The sequence below is a fragment of the Carcharodon carcharias genome, chromosome 11, assembly GCF_017639515.1.
Source record: "Carcharodon carcharias isolate sCarCar2 chromosome 11, sCarCar2.pri, whole genome shotgun sequence".
Taxonomy (NCBI): Eukaryota; Metazoa; Chordata; class Chondrichthyes; order Lamniformes; family Lamnidae; genus Carcharodon; species Carcharodon carcharias.
The window spans coordinates 58392096-58405705 of NC_054477.1; the positions used below are offsets into that span (position 1 = coordinate 58392096).

The following is a 13610-nucleotide window of genomic DNA, read 5'->3' on the forward strand; positions in this document are numbered from 1 at the left end:
CAATACAGTACACAATATTTCAGGTGTGGTCTCACCAGTGTCGTATACAACTGAAGCATAAACTCCCTACATTTGCATACATTTCCCCTCGCAATAAACGGTTACAATCTATTAGCTTTCCTAATTACTTGCTGTACCTGCATACTAGCCTTTTGTGATTCATGCACTGGGATAGCAAGATCCCTCTGAATCACAGAGCTCTGCAATGTATCACCATTTAGATAATATGCTTATTTTTTATTCTTCCAGCCAAAAATGGACAACTTCACATTTGCCCACATTATACTCCATTTGTCAACTCTTCTGCCCACTCACTTAACCTGTCTACATCACTTTGTAGCCTCATGTCCTCTTCACAACTTACTTTCCTACCTATCTTTGTGTCGTCAGCAAATTTAGCAACCATACCATCTGTCCCTTCATCCAAGTAATTTATATAAATTGTAAAAAATTGAGGTCCCAGCATTCAACAGAGTGAGAGATTCTACCATGCCTCCTTCCCCATTGGGCTGGAAACATGCTAATCAAGAAGGTTCTCCTGAACAAACTTCAGAAATTTTTCCCCCTCTCTGTCCTTTACACTATAATTATCTTAACATTGACTGAGATAGTATAAGTCCTCCATTATCACTACTCTATAGTTTTTGCACCTCTCTGTAATTTCCCTGCAAACTTTCTCCTCAATAACTTTCAAAATAGTTGGTAGCCTACAGAATACACCGGTAGCATAATATACCTCTATTGATTCTTAAACCTAACTAAATAGGTTCTGTCCTTGACCCTCCAGGATATCCTCTCTCTCCAGCACTGTAAAATTCTTCTTAATCAATACTGCCACCCTTCTACCTTTCTTTCCTTCCCTAACTTTCCTGAAACCTGTATTCAGGAATATTTAGTATCTAGTCCTGCCTTTTTTTGAACCAGATCTCCATTATCATCACAACTTCATAACCCCATGTGGCAATCTGCTCTTGCAACTCACCAACTTTACTTACCAAGCTCCATGCATTGACATAAACCCGATTAACCTAATTTAGACTTTATTGTATTTCCTCTTGGTCTGACTCCAGCTAATATCTTTCTGTTTTGTACTCTAGTGCTGGCGGTTCTCTCCCAATCATTTGTACACCTTGTTTCACCTTTCTAATCCTACTTACTGGTTGCCATCCCCTGCCAAGTTAGTTTAACCTATATCTGATAAATGCAGCATACTGCCTGCAAGGATATTGATCCTGGCTCTGTTTAGGTGCAACCTGTCCAGCCCGTACAGGACCCAGCCTTCCCAGAATTGGTCCCAATGTCCCAAGAATCTAAACATCTCACCCCACTATCTCTCTAGCCATGCATTCATCTGCTCTATCCTCCTATTTCTATACTCACTAGTGCAAGAAAGTGGGATTAATCTGGAGATTACTACCTTTGAGGTCTTGCTAATTGGTCTCCTACTCGGAACTCTGTCGAGGCTGAAATTTATGAGGAGGATAGCGGAAATGCTTTAAGGATGTCCTCAAAGGATCCCTGAGGAGGTCAAACATCCCCACCGACTCATGAGGCGCCCCACTTGAATCTGACCAAAATAGAGGAGTTTCATTCAGGAAGGCACCAAACACAGACAGGCATTGTCAGGAGCACGCAGAGGTGAAGTCAAGGCATTGGAGAGAATGCACAAACCTCCAGACACCTCATCTGCCCAACCCTCAAGCACCACCTGCCCTGCATGTGACAGAGTCTGCAGATTGAGTTATCAGCCATCACAGAACCTGTCAAACCAAAGTGGAAGCAAACCATCCTCAATCCTGAGGGACTGGAGAAAAGTCAGCCTGAGAACCTCATCCTCTTCCTACCTATTAACTTGTACCAATCTCAGGGACACGCTGCTGACTTTGGCAATAATATACTAACTTCAGCATAATCAAGAATGTTACATGCATTCTGGTGTGGAGGGATTTTCTTATGAAGAGAGGTTGAGTAGGTTGGGCCTGTATTCATTGGAGTTTAGAAGACTGAGAGGTGATCTTATTGAAACATTTAACATTCTTAGGGGGCTTGACAGGGTGGATGCTGAGAGGCTGTTTCCCCTTATTGGAGAGGCTAGGACCAGAGGGCCTAGGAATCTCAGAGTAAGGGGTTGCCCATTTAAGACACTCGTGACCCCTACCACCAAGGTGATCCAGAGCGAACATGTCTGTAGTAAATGCCTGCAGCTCAAGGAACTTCAGATCCGAGTTGAGGAGCTGGAGTCCGAGCTGCAGACATTGTGCCACATCGGGCGAGAGGGGTTACCTGGACACTTTGCTCCAGGAGGTGGTCACACCCCTCAGATTGGGTAACTCAAATTTGGTCTGTGATCAGGGACAGGAGTATATGACTGCAAGTGAGGCAGGTATGGGGACCCAGAGGATAGCGTTCAAGGAGCCTCAGCCCCTGCAATTGTCCAACAGTTACAAGGTTCTTGCAAGCTGAGTGGACAAGAGCGGGGGCTGCAGGGAGGATGAGTGAACTGACCAAGGCACCGTGGTGCAGGGAACCATTCAAGTTGGGGGGGGGAAATAGGAACATACTATTGGCAGGAGACAGTAAAGTTAGGGGGATAGAAACTGTTCTCTGCAGCCGTGGGCATGAGTCCCGAAGACTGTGTTGCCTGCCCAGTGCCTGGGTTAAGGACATCTCCTCAGGGCTGGAGAAGAACTTGGAGTGGGGGGGAGGGAGGGATCCAGTTGTCGTCATCCATATGGGTATTAACGACATTGATAGGGCTAGAAAGGAGGTTCTGCTGATAGAATTTGGACAGTTAGGAGCTAAATTAAAAAGCAGAACCTCCAAGGATTATGACCTGAGCCATGGGCAAACTGGCATAGGGTAAATAAAGTCAAGGAGTTAAATGTGTGGCTCAAAGATTGGTTTGGGAGGATTGGGCTTCAGTTCTTGGGGCACTGGCACCAGTACTGGGGTAGATGGGAGCTGTTCCGTTGGGATGGGCTTCACTGGAACTGTGCTAGGACCAGTGTCCTGGCAAATCGAATATCTTGGGCTGTTGAGAGGGCTTTAAACTAAATAGATGGGGGGTTTCTGGAGAGGGGATAAATAAGCTTACAAAGCAAAAGGATATGGCAGCATTGCAGGGCAGCTATTTACGTAATGTTACCCAGAGTGTGACAGGAAGGGATGGAGTGTAAAACATTAAAAAAAACGCAGCAAATAGTGTCAAAGGGGGAAGAAATGGTAAAAAGGCAAAATGAATGGCTCTTTACTTAAATTCACGTAGTATTCGGAACAAAAATAAAAGAGTTAATAGCACAAATAGTGATTAATGGGTATGATCTTATAGCTATTATACAGGCATGGTTACAAGGAGATCAAAGCTGGCAACTAAATATTCAGGGGTATGTGACTTTTTGGAAGGACAGGGAGGAAGGAAAGGGTGGTGGGGTAACTTTGTTAGTACAAGATGGAATAAGTACAATAGCAAATTGGATTGGAGGATGTAGATTCCATAAGGGTGGAGGTAAGAAATAACAAGGGGAAGAAGACACCAGTAGGAGTCGTCTTTAGGCCCCCTAACAGTAGCTATACTGTATGACACAGGATAAATCAGGAGATAATGAGAGCATGTAAAAAAGGCAGTACATTAATCATGGGTGACTTTAATCTTCACGTAGATTGGGAAAAATCAAACTGGCTGAGGTAGCCACGAGCAAGAATTCATAGGGCAGAATTTTGCCCTTGGTGGGCATGCGGGCCCCTCTGGCTCAGCGGCAGGCATACAGCCGATCCCCGCCACTGAAATGGGGCCCGCCACCATTTTGAGTGGACAGGCCAATTAAGGCCCGCCCAGCGGCCTTCCCAACAGGAATCCCCAGCTGTCAATGTGTGCTTTTTCACGCATGCGTGCGAAAGAGCGCACTGCTCCCTGAGACTAAGTGCTGTCTCAGGGAGATTAGTGACAATGCACAAAATTTAAAAAATAGAAAAATAAAAATATTAACATGTCCCCCTCATGTGACAACGTCACACAAGATGGGACATGTTAATAAAAATGACATAAACTTTATTAAACTTTTTAAAAACGGACATGAAACCTCATCCCGCCAATGGATGAGGTTTCATGTATTAACAGAAGCCCACTGGGGCTCCTAGCCTGCCTGCCAGCCTTACGGTTGGACGGGCAGGTCTTTAATGATCTTAATTAGCCTTAATTAGCCATTGGCAGGTTGGCAGGCGGACAGCTGATTTCGCTGTCCGCCTGCCTTCCTAAAAATTTAAAGGGACCAGGATGATGTCGGGGGTTCATCCCGATGTCATTCCGTGTCATTTTCCCGTTGGCATGCCCCACCCCCAAATCGCCGACAGAAAAATTTTGTCCATAGAGTGTATTCGGGACTGTTTCCTAGAAAAATATGTTGTGGATCCAACTGAGGATCAGGCTATATTAGATCTAGTAATGTGTAATGAGGCAGGTTTAATAAATGATCTCAGAGTAAAAGATCCCATAGGCAACAGTGACCGTAACGCAGCAGAATTTAGCATTCAGTTTGAGAGTGAGAAACTTGGGTTGGAAACAACTGTGCTAAACTTAAATAAGTGTAATTATAAAGGAATGGGGGCAGACTTGGCTGGAGTGGACTAGGAAAGGAGTTTAGCAGAAAAGACGGCTAATGAACAATGGCAGATGTTTGTTATGGCAAATCTGATGGTAAATGTGGAGTTGCTCAAATCCCAAACTTGAAACAACTGCCACAACTTGTTTTGCAATTTGTATAAATTTTGCGATGTGTGCCCTGAATTCAGAATTAATAAGACCACCAAGTCTTATAGGTTTTTACAAAACTAGATTATACATTTATTAATATAAGAAATGCCTTTAAATACATACATAGATCTACCAATTACTACTATGATAATTTCTAATCCCCCGATCAATCTAATCCCAGTTATACTTTTGTTAAAGCAACAGTAAGACACGCAGATTTTTAAAGACCCAGGCAAAGAAACATGATACCCTGAACAAGTCAGGTTCAAAGTGACTTTTCTTAACTTCAGTCCTTTGAAGACAGCAGCTTGAAGCATAGATGCTGAAGGCTTTTTCACACACAAAGATCTTAAAAATGCTTTCCCTTAAACACAGCCTTACCACTTCTTTATACATATCTTTCTTTTTGAATGCAAATGGCCATTTTTTCACTATGTCTTTGGACTTTATCTCTCTGATATTAAAATCCTCTCATAGCGCTAGGTTTTACCAGTAATCTTTGGGAAAAATAAACACACCTTTTCTAAACTTCACCTGGCTAAGTGACACATTTCACCCCTCCTTTGAAAACATTTAGTCTGGTTTATTTCAAAATGCAAATGTTCTCTTGACACCGTTTCTAAACTTTCCCATGTTTATCTAATTAACATTTCAAACCTAACCTCTCTTCTTAGATCAAAGCACCCAGACTAGCTGCCTCTAATTCAATTAAATCTCACAAACACACACAGAGACCCATGTAGATACATCCCACTTTTACTCTGTTTTACAATAAATTCCAGTAACATTATGAGAATTAGTATATCTTCTTGACATGTTCAAGAAAATAGTTCATAACTCACAACAAAGATATATCCCAGTGAGGAAGAAGGATTCTAGGAAGGGGATAAAGCAACCATGTTTAACCAAGGAAGTTAAGGATAGTATCAAATTGAAAGAAAAAATATACAATGTAGCAAAGGTAAGCCAGATGATTGGGAAAATTTAAAAAACCCCTAAAGATGACGAAAAAAAAAGGGAGAAAATAAACTTTGAGGGTAAACTAATAAGTAATATGAAAATGGGCAGTAAGAGCTTCTTTAAATATATAAAAAGGAAGAGCGAGGTCAAAGTAAACATAGGCCCCTTAGAGAATGAGGCTGGAGAAATATTAATGGGGAACCAGGAAATGGCAGAGCAGTTGAATAAATACTTTGCATCAGTCTTCATGTTAGAAGACATTAACAGCATTCCAAAACTACTGAATAATCAAAGGGCAAAAGGTGAGGGAGGAATTAAATATGATAACTATCACTAGAGAAAAAGTACTAGGGAAACTAACAGGGCTAAAGGCTGGTAAGTCTCTTGGACCTAATGAGTTGCATCCTAGGATATTAAAAGAAGTAGCTACAGAGATAGTGAATGCACTGGTAGTAATCTTACAAGAATCCTTACATTCTAGAAAAGTCCCAGAGGATTTGAAAACTGCCAATGTAACACCCTTATTCAAAAAGGGAGGGAGACAAAAAAAGGTAACTATAGGCCAGTTAGCTTAACATCTGTCATTGGCAAAATGTTAGAATCTATTATAAAGGATGTAACAGCACAGTATTTAGAAATACATAATTAATATAAATCAAGCTGAGTCAGCTTGGCTTCATGAAAGGGAAATCATGCATGACAAATTTATTAGAATTATTTGAGGAGGTAACAAGCAGGATAGATAAAGTAGATTTGGATTTCCAAAAGGCGTTCGATAAGGTACCACACATAAGGCTACTTAATAAGAGCCCATGTTGTTGGGAGTAATATATTAGCATGGATAGAGGATTGGCTAACTAATAGAAGACAGAGAATTGGGATAAGGAAGGCATTTTTAGGATGACAACCTGTAACTAGTGGAGTGCCACAGGGATCAGTGCTGGAGCCACAATTATTTACAATATATATTAATGACTTGGATGAGGGAAGTGAATGTACTATTGCCAAGTTTGTGGATAACAGAAAAATAGGTGGGAATGCAAGTGATGAGGATGACACAAAGAGTCTACAGAGGGATATAGACAGGTTAAGTGAGGGGGCAAAAACTTGGCACATGGAATATAATGTGGGAAAATGTGAAGTTATGCATTTGGCAGGAAGAATTGAGGAACTGAATATTATTCAAATAGAGAAAGACTGCAGAAAGCTGCAGCACAGAGGGATTTGGGGGTCCTCATGCATGAATCGCAAAAAGCTAGCATACAAGTTCAGCAGGTAATAGGGAAGGCAAATGGAATGTTGGCCTTTATTTCAAAAGGAATGGAGTATAAAAATAGGGAAGTCTTTCTAAAACTATACAAGGCATTAGTTAGGCCACACCTGGAATACTGTGAACAGTTTTGGTCCCTTTATCTAAGGAAAGATACACTGGCATTGGAGGCAGTCCAGAGAAGGTTCACTAGGTTGATCCTGGGTAAGCAGTGATTTTCTTATGAGGAGAGGTTGAATAGGTTGGGCCTGTACTCATTGGAGTTTAGAAGAATGGGATGCAACCTTATTGAAACATAAGATTCTTAGGGGGCTTGACAAAGTAAATGCTAAGAGGTTGTTTCCCCTTGCAGGAGAGTCTAGGACCAGAGGGCATAATAACAGATTAAGGGACCTCCCAATTAAGACAGATATGAGGAGGAGTTTCTTCTCTCAGAGGGTAGTGAATCTGTGGAATTCTTTACCACAGAAGGCTGTAAAGGCTGGGTTATTAAGTATATTCAAGGCTGGGGTAGACAGATTTTTAATCAGTAAGGGAATCAAGGGTTATGGGGAAAAGGCAGGAAAGTGAAGTTGATGATTATTAGGTCAGTCATGATCTCATTGAATGGCACAGCAGACTCCACGGGCTGAATGGCCTACTTCTACGCCTACATCTTATGGTCTAAAAAAGTGCTGGAGAAATTAAAGGAACTGAAAGCCAATAAATCCCCAGGGCCTGATAATCTACGTCCCAGGGTACTAAAGGAGATGACCATGGAACATGGAAATAGTGGATGTGCTAGTTGTCATCTTCTAAAATTCTAAAGATTCTGGAACTGTCCCCGCAGATTGGAGGGTGGTAAACGTAACCATTGAGAAATGTTGATGTACAAAGGGACCTGGGTGTCCCTGTAACCCAGTCACTGAAAGCAAGCATGCAGATGCAGCAAGCAGTTAGGAAAACAATGGTATGTTGGCCTTCGTTGCATGAGGATTTGAGTAAAGGAGCAAGGGTGTCTTACTGCAGCTGTGCAGGACTTTGGTGAGACCATACCTGGGAGTGTTGTGTGTAGTTTTGGTCTCCTTATCCAAGAAAGGTTATACTTGCCATAGAGGGAGTGCAGCGAAGGTTCATCAAACTGATTACTGGGATGACAGGATTGTCTAAAGGAGAGAGATTGGGTCGACTAGGCCTGTACTCACTGGAGTTTAGAAAAATGAAAGGGGATCTCATTGAAATGTATAGAATTCTGAGAGGACAGGACAGGCTGAATGCAGGGATGATGTTTCCTCTAGCTAGGAGGTCGAGAACAAGGAGTCTGACGATATGAGGTAGGCCATTCAGGACTGAGATGAGGAGAAGTTTCTTCACTCAGAGGGTGGAGAATCTGTGGAATTCGCTACCACGGAAGGCTAGGATGGCCAAGTCACTGAATATCTTTCAGGAGGAAATAGCTTTCTAGACTCAAAAGGCGTCAACCGGTATGGGAAGGGAGTGGGAGTATGGCTTTGAGATAGAGGATCAGCCATGATCATATTAAATGGCAGAGCAAGGTCGAATGACCCACTCCTGCTCTTATTTCTATGCAATCAAATAATCTCACTGCCTGCTTCCACACGAGCCTTTCGCTTGCAAAACTGAAGCAATCGGGAATGAATGATAGTAAATTACTAATTGTAAATACCTTTCAACCGGCTCGCGCCCTCCGACAGAAATAAATAAATAAATTGAAGCCAAATTCAAAAGTTCAAATTAAGCCAAACGGTCGCAACTGGATAAAACAATCGGGCGGCTTCCTTCCCACAATACACAGCGCTGGAGAGCAAACGAGCGAGCTGATTGGACCAGCTAAAGAGCCGGCTGGGTCACACGGATGACAGACATATATGATTGGCTGCTGGTGGTGCGGATGCTGGCGAGCGTCCTGTTGCTGAGATACGGGTGAGTAAACGAAGTTATGGTCCGCTGAAGGCCAGAAACAGAGACCAGATATTACACCTATACACCTGAGTCTCACGTACTATAATGGTGCAGAATGTACCGTGCATCTGGTTACCATAACCAAACCCCATAAGGTTATGTCCCAGGCAAAATAGTGGGGATTGAGAATGGACACATTTTGATCACATGCTTTTTATTGAAAGGTAAATTTCACCACAAAATAAATAATCCTGCAGTTGTCGCACAGTCTGCTAAACATTCACACCATTAAAAAAATTACCCTGTCCATCACTCCCAGATTTTAGAATGATCCAAGACACCTGCAGCACCAAATGCAGAAATGGTTCTTAAAGACGCTGGAGTAGCAGCAGTACTTCATATTAGGACGACTGAAAAATAAGTGTCATGGTAAATGATTAAAAATAACTCCCAAACATTATTCCTGATGTGGCCATATTAAATTTAGCATAATGTAAAGGGAAAGAAAGTAAATGTTCCTTAAATATTAAAAAGTTGATGGAATAAGTAAAAAGTAATCATAAGCTTTCAAGGAAGCACCAATACAGCATGAGCCTTTGTTGAAGCCTCCTGTTCAATAGTCTAGCTAGAGAAACACAATAACTGGTACAGTAAGGGGCATGTAAGGAGACAGGAGACTATGCCTGAGTGAGGAGACCTTGTGAGTAGTGAATTAGATTTGTGTGGGAATTTGGTGCATAGGGGATAGAGATATAGTATACATAGGAATTAAGTTAATTAAGCAGGTAATTAAATTAACTAAATAACATAAGTAATACTGGCAGGACAGGTGTTACGTTGCAGCTGTGGAATATGGGATCTTTTGGATGCCAAGGCAATCCATGACAAACACATTTGAAGAATGTGTAGACAGCTAGAGGAATTCTGGGTTAGGACACTGCACAATATAAGGAAGGGGAAAAATATCTGGACATTTTGTTCCAGGAGATGGTCACACCCCTTAGAATAGGGTTGTCTATTTTGGTCAGGACAGGAGGATGTGACCATGAGTTAGGCAAGTAAAGGGACTGAGCAGACAGTAGTGGAGGAGCCTCAGACTTTGCAATTGTCAAACAGGTTTGAGGTGCTCACAACCTGTGTGGACAAAAGCGAAGTCTGCAAGTTGGATGAGCAGGCTGACCATGGCACCATGGCCATGAAGCAGCGAGAGTAAACAGTACAGTATAGTGAGGCAGATTGGCACTTTTCTTCAGCAAAGAGCAAGAGTCCAGATGACTTTGTTACCTGCCTGGTGCCAATCAGGACACCTGCTCAGGGCTGGAGAGGAACTTGAGGTGGGAGGGGGGAAGATCCAGTTGTTGTGGTCCATGTACGTACTAATGACTTAGGCAGGACAAGGAAAGAGATTCTGCATAGTCAGTATGAAGAGCCAGGTACCAAATTAAGAGCAGAGCCTCAAAGGTAATAGCCTCTGGATCGTTACCTGAGCCATGTGTAAATTGGCAAAGGGCAAATAAGATTCGAGAGATGAATGTGTGGCTCAAAGACCAGTGTATGAGAAGTGGGCTCCAACTCATGGGCACTGGCATCAATACTGGGGAAAGTTGGGGCTGTACCAATGGGATGGTCTGCACCTGAATCATGCTGGGACCAGTGTTCTAGCTAGCCGCATAACTGGGGAATAGAGAGGACTTCAAACTAAACAAGAGGGGTGAGGGAGTGAGGGATCAAGCCTGGGTAGATATAGCAAATCAAGGGGAGAGTTAAGGCAGGACAGCAAAACTAATAATATGGGAATTGAGGGTCAGAGAATGGCAGGAAGGGACGAAGAGAGAGAAACCTAAGAATACATCAACAGTCAAGACTAGATGTTACAAAGATAACAAAAGCACAAAACTAAAGGATCTGTATCTGAATGCATGTAGCATTCAAAACAAAGTAAGTGAATTGATAGTGCACATTGAAGTAAATAAATATGGTCTGATAGCCATTACAGAGATATGGCTGCAATATGATAAGCATTGGCTCCTGAATATTGAGGAGTATATGACATTCAAGAAGAATAGGAAGCTAGGTAAAGATAGAGGGGTAGCACTGTTAATCAACAAAGGCATTTGTGCAATAATTAGAGATGACCTTGGTTCAAGAGATCAAGATATAAAATCGATTTGGTGGAGATGTGGAATCATAGGGGAAACAAGTCACTAGTGGGAGTGGTCTACAGGCCCCTAATAGTAACCACAATGTAGGACAAAGTATACAAGAATAAATATTCAGTGCTTGTGATAAAGGGATGGCAATAATCATGCGCGATTTTAATTTACAAATAAACTGGAAAAATCAGATTGGCAGTAGTATGAGGATGAGGAGTTCATATAATGCTTTCAAGATAGTTTCTTAGATCAGCACATTCTGGAACCAACCAGAGAGCAGGTTATATTAGACTTGGTATTGTGAAATGTGACAGGAGTAATTAATGACCTCCGAGTAAAGAGACCCCTAGGTAGCAGCGACCACAATATTTTACATCCAGTTTGAAAGGAAGAAGAGAGAGTCTAAGACTAGTATTTTAAACTTAAATAAGGGTAATAAACTATGTGGGCATGAAAGCTGAGTAAGCTGAAGTGAACTGGGATACTAGGCTAGGGGATAGATCAATAGAGAAGCAGTAGTAAACATTTAAGGATATGTTTCAAAATACTCAGAATAAGTATATTCCCCCTGTAAAGAAAATTCTTATGGGGAGGACCCACCATCCATGATTAACTAAAGAAGTTAAGGAAAGTATCAAACTTAAGGAAAAAGCACATAACTGCGCAAACTTGAGTGGCAGGCCAGATGATGGTTAGAATTTAAAGAACATAACAGTGACTAAAAGATTAACCAGGGGAAAGAAATTAGAGTATGAGGAAACTACCAATAAATGTAAAAACTGATAGCAAGAGTTTCTACGGGTATTTAGAAAGGAAAAGATTAAGTAAAGTGAGTGTAAGTCCTCTAGAGGGTGAGAAGGGAGAGTTAATAGTAGATAATAAAGAAATATAAGATCAAATGACAAATATTTTGCTTCTGTCTCCACCATAGAGGAGACAAAAACATTCCACTAATAGCTGTAAATGAAGAGGTGGAAGGGAGAGAGGAACTTGGTGAAATTATAATCGCCAGGGAAGTGGTACTGAACAAACGGATGGATCTGCGGGCTGACAAATCTCCGGGTCCTGATGGACTTCATCCTAGGGCCTTAAAAGAGGCTCATGAGGAGGTAGGTACGTTGGTGTTAATTTGCCAAAATATCGCTAGCTTCTGGAAAGTTTCCATCAGACTGGAAAGTAGCAAATATAACCTCTCTGTATAGAAGGAAGGGAGGGAGGCAGAAAACCGGAAACTATAGGCCAGTTAGCTTGGCGGCTGTCTTGGGGAAAGTGTTAGAATTGTTCATTAAGGAGGTTATAGCTAGGCACCTACAAAAGCTCAAGGTAATTGGGAAAATTCAGCATGGTTTTGTGAAAGAGGAATCATGTTTAACCAATTTATTGGAGTTCTTTGAAGGAATAACATGCACTGTGGATAAAGGGGAGCCTGTAGACGTACAGTACTTGAATTTCCAGAAGGCATTTAATAAGATGCCACATCAAAGGTTATTGCGGAAAATAAAAGCTGGTGCAGGGATAACATGTTGTGAACAGAAGATTGGCTGGCTGGCAGGAAATAGTGAGTATGTATAAATGGGTCTTTTTCTAATTGGCAGAATGTGACGAGTGGAGTCCTGCAGGGGTCTGTGCTAGGGCCTCAGCTTTTTACAATTTATATCAATGACTTAAATGAGAGGAGTGAAGGCATGGTAGCTAAATTTGCAGATGACACAAAGATAGGAAAGTATTTTGTGAAGAGGACATAAAGAGGTTGCAGGCAGATATAGATAGGTTGAGTAAGTGGTCAAAAATCTGGCAGATATAATATGCTGTAGGAAAATGTGAAGTTGTTCACTTTGGCAGGAAGAATAAAAAAACAGATTATTACTTAAACAGAGAATGACTGCAGAATTCCAAGGTGCTGAGGGATCACGGTGTTCTAGTGCATGAGTCACAAAAAGTTAATATTCAAGTAAGCAAGCAATTAAGAAGGTTAATGGAATGATATCCTTTATCATGAGAGGAATTGAAATACAAGTAAGGATGTTATGCTTCAGTTATACAAGGCATTGGTGAGACTACAATCTTGAATATTCTGTGCAGTTTTGGCCTCGTTTAAGGAGGGATGTAAATGTGTTGGAAGCGGTTCAGAGGAGGTTTACTAGATTGATACCTGGAATGAGCGGGCTGTCTTATGAGGAAAGGTTAGACAGATTGGGCTTGGTTCCACTGGAATTTAGAAGAATGAGAGGTGACTTGATTGAAGTATATAAGATTTTGAATGGTCTTGACAAGGTGGCCATGGAAAGAATATTTCCTCCTGTGGGTGAATCCAGAACTAGGGGGCATGGTTTTAAAATTAGGGGTTACCCTTTTAGGACAGAGGTGAGAAGAATTTTTTTCTCTGAGGGTTGTGTGACTTTGGAACTCTGCCACAAAAGGCCGTGGAGGCGGTGGGGGGTGGTCATTGAATATTTTTAAGATGGACATAGATAGATTCTTGTTAGGCAAGGGAACCAAAGGGGATCGGGGGTCGATGGGAACGTGGAATTCAAAACACAAAAAGATCAGCCATAATCCTATTGTTTGGCGAAGC

The 13610-nt window shown here is 41.7% G+C and overlaps 1 protein-coding gene across 1 annotated transcript in view; it reads right to left on the reverse strand.

Annotated features, from left to right (window-relative positions):
* ift88 (intraflagellar transport 88 homolog) overlaps positions 1-8767 on the reverse strand; it is a 137989-nt gene extending 129222 nt beyond the window's left edge. Inside the window, exon 1 of the mRNA XM_041199430.1 lies at positions 8647-8767. The gene's annotated coding sequence lies outside the window, so the exon portion shown is untranslated. The remainder of the gene's footprint in view (positions 1-8646) is intronic.
* Between the last annotated feature and the right edge of the window lie 4843 nt (positions 8768-13610).